Below are 17837 nucleotides of genomic sequence, written 5' to 3'. Positions count from 1 at the left end.
AACTCTTAATTCTCCTATCTCTTTGATTATGATTTCTGATTCTTGAATCTTAAAAGTTTTAGGAAAGTTTAGGCAAATTTCCAAAATCCTATTCTTGCCACATTTTCTTCTACATCTGTGTAGGTCTTCACCCTGTGAAATTTCAACAAGTCCCACAAATTCATTCGTGATCTCTTTTGGGGCTCTTAACAGAAATAACTATGTGACTGGTCTTGGACTTCATCATTCACAGAGGGGAAAAAGATGAATACAAAATATAATTTCTACATTTTAAAGTGCGTCTGTGTATAACTTTTTTTTTTTTTTTTTTTTGAGACGCAGTTTCGCTCGTTACCCAGGCTGGAGTGCAATGGCACGATCTCAGCTCACCGCCACCTCCGCCTCCTGGATTCAGGCAATTCTCCTGCCTCAGCCTCCTGAGCAGCTGGGATTACAGGCACATGCCACCATGCCCAGCTAATTTTTTGTATTTTTAGTAGAGACGGGGTTTCACCATGTTAACCAGGATAGTCTTGATCTCTTGACCTCGTGATCCCAAAGTGCTGGGATTACAGATGTTAGCCACCGTGCATGACCCCCTTTTATTTTTTTCTTTAGCAGAGTCTTGTTGCTCTGTCACCCAGGCAGTTCAGTGGTGGAATCTTGGCTCACTGCAACTTCTGCCTCCAGGGTTCAAGCAATTCTCATGCCTCGGCCTCCCGAGTAGCTAGGACTACAGGCACATTCCACTGTGCTCGGCTCTTATTTTTGTATTCGTAGTAGAGATGGGGTTTCACCATTGGCCAGGCTTGTCTTGAACTCCTGGCCATAAGTGAACCACTCGCCTCAGCCTCCCAAAGTACTGTGAATGCAGGCATGAGCCACCATGCTGGCTAGAAAAATACTTTTATACACATATAGCCAGAGGAAAAAACAGAAGCTAATTCACTTAAAGTGTTCTTAAGAATGATGATCTGCTTTATGGGTAACATCTTATTTTTCTGTATTTTCAATACACACATTTTAAGTCCCAGTTTCTAGCTCATAACTCCAGCTGTTTTTGCAGGCCAGAATCTCACACCACTATTTTCAAAATCAAGTCATATATCTTCCACCTAGAGCCTGTCTCCCTCTATGCCAGTTAATGATACCCAGTGCTCCCATAAACTTCAGAGTCATTTCAACTTGTTGGAAACAATGAATTTCAATCCATGAGAAACAATATTATTGCAGAGGGCTGCAGAATAATGATTTGAAAGGAGCACCAAAAAGCTAGCAGAATGAAAACCCCCCTTTTTTCCACATCAGTGATGTGAGGAAAATCTGCAAGCAGGAAGCCATGCCCTTGGCATAGAAGAAGCTTGTTCCAACTAAGATGGCTGACTGGAGTTTGTGCAGAATGAGTGTGCTGAAGTTGCAGCCTGAATTCCCACTGCAGGTTTCATATTAACACCCCCTGAATTTGCACATGGGACCCATGAAGTAGTATGAACTGTGCATGCCTAAGGACAATCCAGACTGCCCCCTTCCTTCCACCTGTCAATCCCAGTATCCACCCCTTAAACCTTTTCTAATATAATTATGACCTTAAGGCCAGCACCAGGAAACAGATTTGAACTTGACTCCCATTTTCTTGAGAGTTGATTTTCAATATAAAGCTTTTCTTTTCCCAGAAAAAAGAAGAAGAAGCAGCTTATTCCTGGAAAAAAAAGGTAGATTTGGAAGAGCAGGCAAAAGCTGGACAGTAAGCCAAGGGGGGAAACTGTTGAGCAGAGTCAAGAGGCTGAGGACTTGTGCCTGCATTTGGGGGGTACCCATAGATGATGAAAGGAGAAACATCATAAACCCAGCTTCAAATGGCACTTTGGCATAAAATTATTTTGCTGCCCAAACTGGCATTTAACATTGGTTGAAATGAGAAAGACATATCAGCCATCAACTTTTTACCATGTAATTAACCAGTTCTGAGTAATGTCATGTCTTTTTACTTTAATGCTCTTTTGAAAATGGGTAATAAATGAACAAGGTACAGAATTCAAAAGTTACAAAATAGTATGGACCTTGAGAACATTGTGCTAAGTGAAACAAACCAGTTCCAGAAAGACAAATACTACATGATTCCACTTGCATAAGCTATCTAGACCAGTCCAATTTATAGACTCAGAAAGTAGAATGGTGACTGTTGAGGGCAGGAGGAAGTATGAAGTACTTGTTTAATGGTTATGAAAAAGTTTTGGAGACTGGTTGTACATTATGAATATGCTTAACACTACTGAACTGTACCCTTAAAAATGTTTAAGGTAGTAAGTTTTGGTATATCCATTTTATCACAATTCAAAATAAAAAAAAAAATTTAAGCCACAAATTAGTATAGAAAATATCACCCAATTGTGCCTTCTGGCCACTCAGTTCCACTCCTCAGAGACAGCCAGTTTTAGGATACATTCTCATCTTTCCAAATATATTCTATCTATACATGCTTGCAAATATATGCCTTTTGAGATACAACACACTCATACACAAATAGTAGCATACTACACATACTGTTCATGCACTTTGGTCTTTTCATTTACTATACCTTAGAGACTACTAAATTACTTCATATAGCACTGCCTTACTCCTTTTAAGAGCTGCTATAATTCACTATATGACTATATCAATTATTTTACTAGTTTCCTACTTATGGGTAATTAGGTTTTGTAAGAACTTTCGTGCTAACACAGCAATGAATACCTTCATGTTATTTTTAACCCCCACATATGCAAGAGTGTGTATAAATATATGTTATATGCCTAGGATAAAACTGCTAAAACAAGAGTTATGTGCATTCTTCATGTATGACTGCATGTATGCACACTTTTTATTTACGTAAAAATGCACACATTCAAAACAGTACATAATTCTTAAGTTCATAGCTTGATGAATTTTCCCAATATAATCCCACCTAACACAGAGATTTAAAAAAAAAAGATTATAAGCCTTCGAAAGCCCCTCATGTCTCCATCCAGTGAGTTCCCCAAGAGTAATACTACCTTGACTCTTACAATTTTGTCTGTTTTTGAACGTGTATTTTTGTGTTTGGCTCTTTCACCTAACATTATATATGTGAGTCATTCATGTTGTGTGAATTGTAATTCATTCTTATTGCTCTATAATATCCCATTATGTAAATATATTACAACTTATCTATACTACACAAGGTATGTGCAAATAAATATTATTCAATTGCTCTCCATAGACTTTAGAATCTTACCATTAATATATGGAAGTAGCTATTTTCCTACACCTTAGCCAACAGCTAATCAAACTTCTTAATCTTGGCTAATCGGATATTTAAAAAATGCTTTCAGTATAGTTTCAATTTGCTTTTCTCTTATAATGACTGAAACTGGGGAACATTTCATACATTTATTTATGAAAGCCACTTTTCTTTCCTTTGAACTGCCTCTGAATGTGCCCACTTGGCCTTTTCTATCAGCAAGGGATCCTGCTTTGTAATGGAAATTAGCCCTTTGAACATGCTGCATAGCAACTACTTTTTCCCAGCCTATCACTGGAGTCCCAGTTTTGTTTATACCAGTTTTTGCCATGTCTAAGTTGTCTGGTTTTTGCGGGTTTTTTTTTAAGATGAGAAGTCTCATTCTGTCGCCCAGGCTGGAGTGTAGTACAGTGTTGGGATCGCGGTGGCTCACACCTGTAATCCTAGCACTTTGAGAGGCCAAGATGGGTGGATCACTTGAGGTCAGGAGTTCAAAACCAGCTGGCTGACACAGTGAAACCCCTGTCTCTACTAGGAAAAAAAAAAAAAAATTAGCCAGGCGTGATGGCAGGTGCCTGTAACCCCAGCTACTCTGGAGGCTAAGGCAGGAGAATTGCTTGAACCCAAGAGGTGGAGATTGCAGTGAGCTAAGTTCACACCACTGTACCCTAGCCTGGCTGAGAAGGAGACTCCATATAGAAAACAAAAAAGGGAGATAGCAAGCTAGGTTTTTTCCCGAATGGCTACTCAGTTCATCCAGTACTATTTACTAAAGAATTCATTATTTTCTTTTTCTTTTTTTTTTTTTTTTTTGAGACGGAGTTTTTGCTCTTGTTACCCAGGCTGGAGTGCAATGGCACCATCTCGGCTCACTGCAACCTCTGCCTCCTGGGTTGAAGCAATTCTCCTGCCTCAGCCTCCCAAGTAGCTGGGACTACAGGTGTGCAGCACCATGCCCAGCTAATTTTTGTATTTTTAGTAGAGATGGGGTTTTACCATGTTGACCAGGATGGTCTCGATCTCTTGACCTCGTGATCCACCCGCCTCGGCCTCCCAAAGTGCTGGGATTATAGGCGTGAGCCAAGGAATTCACGATTTTCATCATACACCACTGTTGACCACAGAAAACACTCCACACTATAAATGTGGAGCTACTTCAGTGCTCTCAACTCTGTGCCAGTGATCTGATGCTCAAATTGGCTTGGCTTCAACATACACTTTAATATTTGACAGCACTAATACCCTCTTCATGAACAGAGTTTCATAATTTTTGTGAAAAATTTCATTTTTGTTCTTTCATATAAACTTTAGAATCATTTTGAAAAGCCTATTGAGATACTAATTGGGATTACTTTAAATTCACAAATTTGTGTGTGTGTGTGTGCATACATATATATTTTCCCCCAGAGATGGCATCTCACTATATTGCCCAGGCTGGTTTCCAGTTTCTGTCCTCAAGTAATCCTCCCACCTCAGCCTCCCAAAGTGCTGGGTTATAGGCATGAGCCACTGTGCCTGGCCTATTTCACTAAATAAAAGACATTTTCAATGTAAGATGCACAGTTATTTTATGCCACTTGAAAGAGCTTCTTTAGACTTAAACGCATCTGTTTTCATATCACATCTGACGTGCTTATAATGAAAGGAAAGTTATGTAAAATAAAGTGGTTAAGATGCTCCTAACCTAACTTCGTAATTACCACATGGCCAGAAGTTCCTGGAAGATGTCATCAGTTTTAAGGCATACCTTAACTTTAGAAATCATCAAAGGTTAAAAAAAAAAAAAAAAGTGTCTTTCTAACAATATAAAATATGGCAACTTAGAGGATATACTGATATCTTATCAATGTGAAAGCTATCCTATTCAAGAACAAAATATGTTTTAGCATTTATTAATTTCTTTGAGCATCAGTACAGTTTTATATATTTCAGAAGTATCTTTCATTTTCTTATTAAGTTTATCTTACTTTTTTCTTTGTAGAGATAAAGTCTCACTGTGTTGCCCAAAATGGCCTCAAATTCCTGGGTTCAAGTGATCCTCCCAGTTTGGCCTCCCTCCTCAAGTGCTGGGATTACAGGTATGATCCACTATGCCTAGCCAGTTTATTTCTAAATAGAATTTTTTTCCTTCAAAAATTGTTTGGAAAATGTACAAAACCTTTATACAGAAAATTATGTAACAATATTGAGAAAAAAAATTAAAGACCAAAACACATAGAGAAAAAAATGTTTATGAATCAGAAGATTCAATGGTACAAACAATTCAAATTCCCATTATAGCAGGTGTAAATAAAAACAAAACAAAACAAAATTTCAATTATTCCAAACAGATTCAACACAATTCTAATCAAAATCCTAACAGGTATTCTTGTGGAACATCACAGCTGATTCTAAAATGAATGTGGAAATGCACAGGGTCCAGGGCCACATATAACTAAGATTTATTATCCACTAGCTATTAAGACATAAAACTAAATGAGTGATTCTCAAACTTTTTGGTTTGACATTCCTGCAAATAATTGAGATTCTAAAATGCTTTAGTTAACATGGATTATATCTATTATATTTATCACATTAGAAATTAAAACAGGAAATTTATTGATTGAGATGGAGTTTCCCTCTGTCACCCAGGCTAAAGTGCAGTGGCACAATCTTGGCTTACTGCAACCTCCGCTTCCCAGGTTCAAGCAATTCTCCTGCTAAGCCTCCCGAGTAGCTGGGATTAGAAGCATGTGCCACCATATCCCGCTAATTTTGTATTTTTAGTAGAGACAGGGTTTCACCATGTTGCCCAGTCTGGTCTCAAACTCCTCACCTCAGGTGATCTGCCTGCCTCAACCTCCCGAAGTGCTGGGGTTACAGGCATGAGCCACCATGCCCGGCCAAAACAGTAAAGTTTTAAATATCAATTCATTCATTTAAAAATAATAAGAAATTATATGCTAACATAAATAACACTTAAAATAACTGTTTTCCAAAACAAACAAAAAATGAGTGAGAAGAGTGGCACTGTTTGACATTTTTTGAAATCTCCTTTATTTGGGAGACAGCTTGGTTTTCTTATTTGCTTCTGCATTCAATGTGTTGAAACACTGCATTTCATGTGGCCTCTTGAAAACCCTATTATACACTTGTGAGAGAATGAGTCTGAGGCAAAAAATCACCAAGTGTCACTATGAAAATAGTTTTGACCTGGCCAACACCCCACTCTGAAAGGGTCTCATGAAACCAGGAAGAGAAGAGGCAGGCAAATCCGTGCATACACAATCACCTGATCTGTGTCCAAGGAAGCTCTACAGAGCAGGAGGCGATGGTCTTTTCAATAAATGAAACTAAACAACATCCTCCTCATCATCATGTGTCATCTAGGAAAACAAACTAACCCTATCTCACACCACACACACAAAAATCCCAGAGATTGTTGATTTACATGTGAAAGGCAAACACTAACAGAAAATAATGTATATTGTCTTCACACAGGGATACAAAAACTCCTAATTACAAAGGAAAAGTCAACCACATTAAAATTAAGATTTTCTTTTATCAGAGAAAGGCAAATCAAAACTACAATGAGATATCATCTCACTCCAGCTTAAATGGCTTTTATCAAAAAGACAGGCAATGATAGATGATGGCAAGGATGTGGGGGAAAAGGAACCCTTGTACACTGTTGTTGGGAATGTAAATTAATACAATCGTTATGTGGAGGATTCCTCAAAAAAAATAAAAAAAATAAAAATAGAACTGCTGTGTCATCCAGCATTCCCACTGCTGGGTATGTATCCAAAAGAAAGGAAATCAGTACACTGAAGAAATTTCTGCACTCCCATGCTTACTGCAGCACTATTCACAATAGCCAAAATGTGGAATTAACCTAAGTGTTCATCAATAGATCAATGGATAAAGAAAATGTGGTACTTATACACAGTGCAGTACTATTCAGCCATCAAAATGAATGCAATCCTGCCATTTGCAACAACATGGATAAAACTGGAGGACATCATGTTAAGTGAAATAAGCCAGGCACAGAAAGACGAACATTGCATGTTCTCACCCATATGTGGGAGCTAAAGAAAAAAATTGAACCCATGTAGACACAGTAGAGGACAGGAAGGGAAGTGGGAAATAAGGAGAGATGAGTGAATGGGTACAAAAATGGAGTTAAAAAGAACGAATAAGTCTAGTGTTCAGTAGCACAATAGGGCAATACAGTTAAGAGTAATTTATTTTATATTTCAAAATAAGTAACAGACTAGAATTGGAATATTCCTAACATGAAGAAATGATAAATGCTTCAAGTGATGGGGTACTCTACCCTAATTTGATAATTATGCATTGTATGCTTGCATCAAATTACCACATCTACCCCATGAATATGTATGGTTATTATCCATCCATAATAATTAAAATTAAAAAATTTTCTGTTAGCGAACAGATACCTTTAAGAGAATAAAAAGCTAGCCACTAGCTAGTAAAAGATAAGCTGTAACACAGATATGGGGCAGGGAGGGGAGGGGATCAATATATTTATCCCTTATACAAATCAATAAAAGAAAAAACATCACCAGAAAATTAGGCAAAAGACTTCAATGAGCTCTTCAAACAGAAGATATCCAAATGGCCCAAAAAAAAAAAAAAAAAAAAAAAAAAAACATATTAAAAGGCTGTTCAACCTCATTAGTAATCAGGGAAATGCAAACTAAGACCAAAGTAGAGTGTTAATTAGTACAACCACTTTGGGAAACTGTTCTGTCATTTCTAATAATGTTAAACACTCGCCTACCCCATGACCCAGAAATCCACTCCTAGATATATACCAAGAGAAATAAGTATATATAAGAATGTTCATAGCAGCCTAATTCACAATATCCAAAACCTAGAAACAATCAATAAGAAAATGAATAAACAAAGTATAATGTAATCATACGACAGAACTCAGCAAGAAAAAGAGAGTAACCAACAACTTGGATAAATTGCAAAAAACCATTATGCTAGGCAAAAGAAGCCAGACACAGTAGAGTCCACACTGTCTGAGCTCATTTACGTGAAGTTGAAAACAAGGAAAATGCATGTATAGTGGCCAAAGTCAAAACAGTGTGGATAGAATAGCAGTTTCTTTCTGGATAAGAGCATGAGAGAACTTTCTAGGGTGATGGAAATATTTTATATCTTCATCTGGGTAGTGGTTACATAGACACATTTATATGTAAAATATTCAGGCTGTACATTTTCATATTTTATTGTGTATGACATATACCTCATTTAAATAAAAAAACTCATTGTTTACCTACCAGAATGGTTAATAAAATTTAACAGATTGACAATTCTAAGCCTTGGCAAAGAGGTGGATAAGCAAGAATTCTCACACATTGTTGTTAGGAATCTAAACTAGTGCAACCACTTTGGAAAACAGTTTGGCAGTACTAAGTAAAACTGAAGATATACAAAAATGTTTACAGCAGCAGTATTCATAATTGCTGTAAACTGGAGACGAATATCAATCAGAAAGAGAGTGAAGGCTGGGCATGGTGGCTCACATCTAATCCCAGCACTTTGGGAGCTGAACTGGGCGGATCACCTGAGGTCAGGAGTTTGAGATCAGCCTGGCCAACATGGTGAAACCCCGTCTCTATCAAAAATACAATAATTAGCAAGGCGTGGTAGTGCGCACCTGTTCCAGCTACTCGGGAGGCTGAGGCAGGAGAATCACTTGAACCTGGGAGATGGAGGTTGCAGTGAGCCAAGATAGCACCATTGCACTCCAGCCTGGGTGAAAAGAGTGAAACTCAGTCTCCAAAAAAAAAAAAAAAAAAAAGAGTGAATACATCAATTGTGTTAGATTCCTAACAGAGTATTATTCCACAATGACTAATGAACAAACTACAGGTCCATAAAACACAGGTGAATCTCACAAAATGACACTGAGTGAAAGCAGCCAAGTAAAGAAAACAAACTAAATGGTTCCATTTATATAAAGTTCAAAGAGCAGGGAAAACTAAACTACCAAGTTTGGGTGCAATCTTAGAAAAGTAAGAAAATGATTCTCATGAAAGTCAGGAGAGAGGTAACATTTTTGAGAAGGAGGTGGCATATAGTTGATTAGGGGGAAGTTAAGGTATGGCTTTCAGGAGTACTGGCATTAGCCTATTTAATGACCTGAATATAGGTTACAGGGTTACACGTTGTTGATTACAACAGAAGATGCACTGCTCGATGATTTTTCTGTGTGTATGGTTTTTTTCTTGAGACGGAGTCTCACTGTGTCGGCCAGGCTGGAGTGCAGTGGCACAATCTCAGTTCACTGCAACCTCTGCCTCCTGGATTCAAGTAATTCTCCTGCCTCAGCCTCCCAAGTAGCTGAGATTAAAGGCACCCACCACCACACCCAGGTAATTTTTTGTGCTTTTTAGGTAGAGATGGCTTCACCATGTTGGCCAGGCTAGTCTCGAACTCCTGACCTCAGACAATCCACTCGCCTCAGCCTCCCAAAGTGCTGGGATTACAGGCGTAAGCCACCGTGCCCAGCTGGTGATGCCTTTCATTAAAATAGTAAACAGCATTTTTGGAGGAAGACTAAGAAATAAATCTTGGACAGGCTGAATTTAGAATATTTTTTAGACATCCAAGTGGAGATGTCCAGTAGGCAATTAGGTATTAGCAGATCGAGTTCTCAACAGCAGAAGTTGGGGTAGAGATGAAAATGTTGGATTTGCCCATGGTGAGGACACAGACATGGCTGTGACCACTTAGGTAGAGAAGAATGACACAAGGGCCTAGGGCTGATTGGTGGAACATCAACATTTAATGGCCAAATACAGGAGAAGAAGCCAGGAAAAAAAAGAGAAAGAGAGAGACAGTGGTAGGAGGAAAATGAAGAACATATCATGAACCATTAAGCAAGAGGAAAGAGTGTCTCAAGAGTAAGAATTCACTCTCTGCAGGTTGATGTGTAGCTAAGGAGTGGCGGGGTGGTGGGGGACATGGATTGTGCATAATTCTCAGCAAGTCAGTTGTTACTCCACCTCTTTCTGGCTGATTTGACACAGGCAACAACCCAACAGAAAACCAATGCTTCTGAGAATGGCTGCAAGTTTCTATGTGCTGTGTTTTGAGGTGAGAAATCAAGCCTGAGCTCTTCTTTCTCCTGATTCTCAGGAAGGAGGAAGGCAAATGTGAGAACACTGACTGGGTCTGTGTGTCACTGGGCAGCATCACTGTTAAAAGGTCAGCACACAAATGTGAGCTCACTTTTCTCGTTCTTCCATGTGACTGAAGTGGCTGAGAAGGTTGTCACTCCCCCCCGTAACCCCCATTGTCAGGGACAGCCAGGGCCAAACCTACTGCTTGGGCAGAAGAGGCCAGGGCAGGTGTCCAAGGCCAGATCAGCAGTCGGCCAGGGCAAATGGGCTCGCTCTGGTTACATGACCAGGGCAACTGACAGAAAGGAGTGAAACGTAGGGAAGATCTAGGTGTGTTTGAGAACTGGGGAGATGAAAAGGGTTCAACTCATGGTCTGCTTTAGTTTGAAACAATTTAAGCTTAACTAGATTCCAAAAAAACCAGCATTTCCACATGAACCAGCTGGGCTCATTCCAGTCTTCTACCCTGGAGTTTGCTGCCCAAGTCCTAGTTAAGAATAAAATTCACAGTCCTTTTGTTTTCCATTTGTGAGTGCAAATATTTAATACCAATCTTTCTCCCAGGGACCCTATAGCCTTGGAAATAGTGGCTATAGATTGGAGACGACTCTGATATTCCAGGGATCCCTGACCAGAATATTATGAAATTCACATGATTTCTCAATTTGTAGCACCACACACATAAACTGCATCACACACACACACACACACACACACACACACACACACACAGAGGCAGGATTACCTACCTCTCAGAAAATTGCACAGATTCAACAAGAATAAATATTAATTTATGTGTTCCTTAATGGCTGGTGAATAATAATGTTAACTAAAACAAAAACAAGTTTTATTTTTAAACCCACTATTGCCCCCCACCAAATATTTAAATCACAGTCTAAACTGACAGAACAGCAAATTAATATGGTCCTTTGGGAGGGAAATCTGGTGATACATATTAGAAACCAATCCTGTTACTTGTTGCTTTTTAAAAAAAAAATGACAAAAAATAATGACAAAACACTAAGTTTCATAAATCACAGTACATTCTTACAATGAATACTATGTAAACACTTTAAAAATGAGATGCTTGTGTGAGAACTAGCTTTGAAGGAGACACAAAGTATTTACAAGTTATTCTATTGAATGATAGCTATATTTGTGGAACACTTATGTACTAGGGCTGTGCTGATTGATTGTACACCTGCTGTTTAGTTTCATAATAACCTTCCAAGACAGGTGGCATACTAACCTCATTTAACAAATAAAATGGAATCAGAGGCTTAAGTTTCTTATCTAGTATCACTGAAGGAGGACATAGCAGAATCAGGATTTAAAACCATGAAACCTTGATTTCAGAACCTATACTTTCACTCACTGTGCCACTGTGTCATAAAGTATACATATTTTTGAATAAATTATCTAAAATGCATCAACGTTATATATTTGTTAACATACAGCAATGTACATAAAACATCAACATCATGTATTCATCTAATATATATCAATGTATGAGTTCACAGCTCTTATCACTAAGGATTTTTGGGGTTTTTTTTAGTGAATTTTAAGAAAATTGTTACAAATCAACAGTACAGAAGATACAAATATATGGCAAAAGTCACAAGGAGGCACTTCAGTGACTGAAAGTTTGGAGAACAAAACTCTCACCTTCGCAAAAGGCACTTTCTTCTTTGTAAGCTGCAATACTGTATGAAATTTTCACAACAATTACATATTATCTCAAAGAGTTTTTTCAAAACAATAAAACAACCCCTCCTGAAACATTTTTCAAATAAAACAAGAGTAAAAGCATTATCTTAATGTGTACTCTCAGAAACTGGAAACATCCTTCATATCTAACATAAGAGTTAAATAGGGTTATCAATTTGATTAGTCCTTAATCATTACATTAATGACAATAAGAAAAAGAGATCATACCATACTGCCAATTGTTACAAGAGCCTGAGTATACATTTACCATGTATCAGGATAAAGTCTCTAGAGACCCAAAATTAAAGGTGAAAAGAGAAATGAAAACTGGGAGACATATGAGGCTTTTCTCTCAACTAATTTACTCTAATGCTATCTTTGCAGTATATGTATTTAGAACAAAACAATGCTATCATGAGCATTTAGGTGAAAACTGTTATCAGAGAGGCAACTCCAGAATAGACACATACAGTATGCTCCTTGATGGAAAGACCTGCTAGTGAGAACTGACTCCTTCCCATATTCATCTATAAATTTAGCACAATTCTAATCAAAATCTCAATGGAATTTTTCTTAAAACTCATGAAAATAACTCTAAAATTCATCAGCAACAGTAAATTCATGAGAATAGCTAAGAAAAATTTGAAAATGAGCATGTTTGCCCAATCAGATATCAAACTTCTATAAGAAGCCACAGGGGGGAGGATCCCAAGATGGCCGAATGAGAACCAGCTCCAGAAAGCAGCTCCCAGCGAGAGAGACAGATGCAGAAATGAAGTGGTTTCCACAATTGCAAATGAGGTACCAGGTTCATTTTGTGGGTCTGGTTGGACAGTGGGTATAAACCAAACAGGACAAGTTGAGGCAAGGCAGGGCACTGCCCCACCCAGGAGGTGCATGCATCCAACTGGAGGACCAGGGATCAAACTGAACAAATTTCTTAAAATAATTTCACTGTATAGATAGCAAGGAAGTTATTTACTCTTCTTATTAGCATATCTTATTTTTACCTATCCTTTAACAAGCATCTAAGTTAAACTGTTTTATGTCCACAGCTACACATTGAAACAACACTTTCAGTCACAATTTATTAAATTCACATTTAAAACTATAAAGAGATCCAGTTACCTTTAGTCTTACATGTACTTATATATACTTTTAATATACTTCTTGATGTTTTATGATGCACAAACACGAACTTTTGCAGGATATATAACTATGAGAATATTTAGAGTGTATGCTTATTAAATGGTTCAAAACTCTCTTTTTTAAAGAAAGTCAATTTTAAGAACTTAAGCATAAAGTACTTCTTCCATCCCCCAATGTTAAGATCCATTTATTTTAGACTACTTGTTTAAAAAAAAATCTAAAATTGATCATAATTCTGCTTAAATTCCATGTTAACCTAGGATCAAAAGTTATTTTATTTCTTCTTGTTTCTTAAATACTTGAAATGTGCTGCTGAATAATGTTTTCCTTACATATTTATTCATTCAATTAACTTCAGGTGGAAGGTACTTATGAGTTTAAAAGTCCTTTCCCAAAGTGGAAATAACATAAAAATTTTGCATAAAAGATACTCAATGTTTCTCAAAGGGTATTATGTAGGGCTGAGGGCCCCACGGGGTCGTGGGGTGTGCCTTATGCTGTGCTGAGGCACAGGATCCGAGAAATAAAGAGACAGGACACAGAAATACAAGGAAAACGCAGCTGGGCTCGAGGGGCCACACCACCTGTGAGCAGAGTCAAGTGAAGCCCCGAATGTCCAGAAGCATGTGTATTTATTGTTTATAGGTTAGGCGGCAGGGCAGTGAGTGAAATCATCTTTAAGGATAGTGACAGGGTTGTAATAAAACAAGGGGTACACCCCCATTAGGTCACCTAGGCTAGGAGGGGGACAGTGCGCAGCAAGGGGTCCATTCCCATTAGGTCATCTAGGCAAGGGCCGTGTGCAGTAAGGGGTCCACCCCCATTAGGTCACCGAGGCATGGAGGTGGGCCGTGCACAGTCAAGGGGGTGCAGTGTGCAATACCTCTATCTATGGGCAAGCTAATTCTAAGAAGATTTAGGGGGGATGCTTTGTCACATAGCAGTGACAGAGCTGTCAGGATCTACGCCACCTGCTGGCAGCTTCCAATGAGTTCTATAAGAAAATGCTTTTCGAGCAGCACAGTAACAAGAGCTGATAAAGTTCACAAGGTGTGACTGCCGGTCTGAGGGAAGCCTTCCATAAGAAATGGAGCAAGGTCCTACAACTCCTTTATCAGGAGGATTGGCTCTTGCCCCAGATCTGCCATACAGCTGGTATCTTTACGATACTGAACGCTGCCGCCTGGCCCATGGATTCTCGTCCTGGTATAACTGTTTTCCCTTAAATCATGCTCTGCACTGTGTCTGCTCCAGACAGTCCTCCAATTATAAGCTGCTTATTCCTTAATTCATGCTCTGTACTGTGTCTACTCTAAGCATTCCTCTGATTATGAACTAAGATATAGTTATATATATATATATGGAAATAACTGAGTGTTAAGATATTCTTTAGGCACTCATTCTAAGAACTAATATATGATTATATACAGAGGATTGTATAAAGGGAAATAACTGAGTAGTAACACTATAAACTGAGATGTTCTCCAAGCCCTAATTCTATAAACTAATATATGATTATATAAAGGATTATATAAAAGGAAATAACTGAGCTATTCTTCAGGCCTTAATTGTGCCAGGATTCTGCTTAGCTCTCCTTCAGTACCTATATGTGGGGTTACCCACATATCTGAGAGTCTAATCAGCCTATTAACTTGGTTGGGAATAACCACCACCAACAATTGTGAGCTTTTTGTCACATCTATGTATTTTCGCCTGTAAACTAATATCTACATTTTAAATGCATTTTCAAAATGTTTCATTTGGCCATGTGGTAATTATTTCCCCTGTAAAAAGCTACAGGATTTTGGTTTAAGAGCAAATGAGATAGAGTATCTGGTCCATGAGAAGGCTAAGTGGAAAGATCTGCACCCTGAAGTTTGTAACCAATAACAAGACAAACTCCAATGCCACCTTGCTCATGTAATCAACAATATGTGAGTCAAAATAAACTAGTGAGCTATACATTTCTGTCTACATACCAGTTTACCAATCAACAGGAGGGGAAGAAATTGCTCATACGTGACTACTGTTAACAAACGTCTAAATATTAGACAGTCTCTATTAAAATCGTAACCTACCAATTCTGAAATATTCCTTCGACTTCTGTTTTTAATCCTCCCCAAAAAACAAACAAACAAAAAACAGCAGCCACCTTTAAAATGTAAATTCCTCCCTTTTTCAAAGTAACTTGCCTAGGAAAATTTAATGCGTTAAAATAAAACATAACAGACCAATTACAACATTAAAAAAAAACTAAAATGATCAGTAACACAAATCAATCGCGCAAGTTTAGCAAAGCATGTGTTTTTAATCTGTTCTGGGTATCCTATTACACTAATAAGCAACAACATTTAAGTCATCCCAACACCTGAAACACGTACTTGTCCTTTACTCCAATGAAGCTTAAACTCAGACCCAAACTGAGACCATTTTCCCCTCCTGCCACACTGAAATACACGAGGGGAAATCCAAGAAATCAGATATGTTAAGGGCCGGTATCTTCTTCCAGAGTAGGGTCAAACTCGTGTTTGCCCGCAAATATCACCGTCCCAGGAAGTCTGCAAATTCTCACTAGCGCTGGAGTGCAAAGAGGCCTGACCACAGAAACACCTGTCCTAGCACCTGGAAGACACTGGGAAACGCAAGCCCTCTGAGTCCGAGCCGGCCCCAAAGCCTTGGCTGCTGCGATGCGGGGGCAAGAGGTGGCCGCTGGCCTCGCGGGTGCAGCGGACAGGGCCCCACACCCCAGCCCGCCTCCCGAGAACCAGGAAACCTGTCAGGCGGGCCAGGACCCACCCTCCTCAGACCCTCGCGCTCCAGCCCAGAGCGGCCCTCGCCTGACCGCACCCCACCGTCCCGGCCTCCCGGTTGCATTCTGTCACCTCATCCCTCCCCGGCGGCCTCGAGGCCCCGCCACCTTCACCGCGCAGCCTGGGCTCGGGCCGCCCATGGGGCAGGAGCGCCCAGCCGCTGCCCTCGACCTGGCCCCGGCTCTGATTCCGTCCGTTCCCCCACGGCCCGGTCCCTGCCGCCCCCAGGCCCGAGCTCCCGCATCGAGCTCCCCACACCAGGCCCCAGCCTTCGGCTCCCAGCCCACTCCCCAACGCTGGCTACCTGGAGGCAAGGGTGGCGGAGCACTTCACCCAGGAACCCAGGTTGCAGAAAGCCCGGTGCTCGGGGTCCCACTCCGCCTCCCACTCCGCCTCCCGCTCCGCCGCCGCCGCCGCCGCCGCCGGTCTCGGTCGCTTGCTTAGCCCCGCCCCCACAGGCGCGCAGGCGTCCGAGCTGGGAAGGCACTCGCGGGCGTGGAACGAGGGGGCGGAGCACGCAACCGCCGGGGAGGCCGGATTGGCCAGCGGAGACTTAGGCGATGCGTCGCGGCGTGCGTGAAGTGGGGGTCGGGTGGGGGTCGGGGTGAGGGGCGGGACCGGGCGGGAGGGACTCAGGGGAGCCATTGCCAGGAACACGTTGCAAGGATCCCACTGTGGGTCACTGAGTGAGCTCTCGGCCGGCCCCTCCCTCTGGGGATGGCAATCAGTTGCCATCCTTTTTCTCTTTTTCGTCGTTATCAATTATATATTTCTTAACAAATCCAAATCGCCCTGGCCAATGCTTGGGGCTCCTGAGCTACCCTCTTATGACTTCATCTTCCCACCACCTCCTCCTGGAAATTTCTGTTCAACCTGTGCAAAACTTTTTTTTTTAATGTGCAAAACTATGTTTTAAATTTAAAAACTATTTTTAAAAAATGATTTATGGGCTGGGCAAGGTGGCTCACGCCCGCAATCCCAACACTTTGGGAGGCCAAGGCAGGTGGATCACTTGAGGTCAGGAGTTTGAGACTAGCGTGGCCTACATGGTAAAAACCCCGTTTCTACTAAAAATAAAAATAAAAAAGTAGCCAGGCATGGTGGTGCGCACCTGTAATCCCAGCTACTTGGGAGGCTGAGGCACGAGAATCACTTGAACCTGGGAGACGGAGGTTGCAGTGAGCCGAGATCCCGCCACTGCACTCCATCCTGGGCCACAGAGTAAGAGTCTCAAAAAAAAAAAAAAAAAAAAAAAAAAAAAAAAAAAAATTTACGAATGCCTTGCTTCTCTGTAAGCTGAATTTGAGATGGCTTACAATAATTCATATCATACAGAAAAATATAGATGAGCTAATAAAATCAGTATGAAGAAAAGGAAAAGTCAGACCCAGGTTCGGTGGCTCACACCTATAATCCCAGCACTTTGGGAGGCCGAGGCAGGCGGATCACCTGAGGTCAGGAGTTCAAGACCAGTCTGACCAACATGGAGAAACCCTGTCTTTACTAAAAATACAAAATTAATCCGGCGTGGTGGTGCATGACTGTGATCCCAGCTGCTACTTGGAAGGCTGAGGCAGGAGAATCCCTTGAACCTGGGAGGTGGAGTTTGCGGTGAGCAGAGATCACGCCACTGCACTCCAGCTTGGGCAACAAGAGCAAAACTCCGTCTTGTTTCAAAAAAAAAAAAAAAAAAAAGTGAGGAAAAAAAGTCAGAATAAAATGAAAGGCCAGGAATAAGAGCACAGATAAGCAGGTCATAGGGGCTAACGCAGTTATTAAAATTGGGTCATACAT

At 40.3% G+C, this 17837-nt stretch overlaps 1 protein-coding gene across 4 annotated transcripts in view; it reads right to left on the bottom strand.

Annotated features, from left to right (window-relative positions):
* The window catches only part of LOC105705426 (multidrug resistance-associated protein 1-like), a 57146-nt gene that overhangs the window by 31510 nt on the left and 7799 nt on the right, over window positions 1-17837 (bottom strand). For 2 of the 4 annotated variants that reach the window (XR_001104673.3, XR_010339630.1), the window contains exon 1: window positions 16348-16431. The exons of the other annotated variants lie outside the window; for them this stretch is intronic. The gene's annotated coding sequence lies outside the window, so the exon portion shown is untranslated. Of the gene's footprint in view, window positions 1-16347; window positions 16432-17837 lie in introns of those variants that run through there. 4 annotated transcript variants of the gene reach the window in all.

Source organism: Aotus nancymaae, unplaced genomic scaffold (assembly GCF_030222135.1).
Source record: "Aotus nancymaae isolate 86718 unplaced genomic scaffold, 86718_ANA_hifiasm-v0.15.2.pri h1tg000079l, whole genome shotgun sequence".
Classification (NCBI taxonomy): domain Eukaryota; kingdom Metazoa; phylum Chordata; class Mammalia; order Primates; family Aotidae; genus Aotus; species Aotus nancymaae.
Note: the sequence above shows the minus strand (reverse complement) of the source record. Positions and strands in the feature narration are given on the sequence as shown.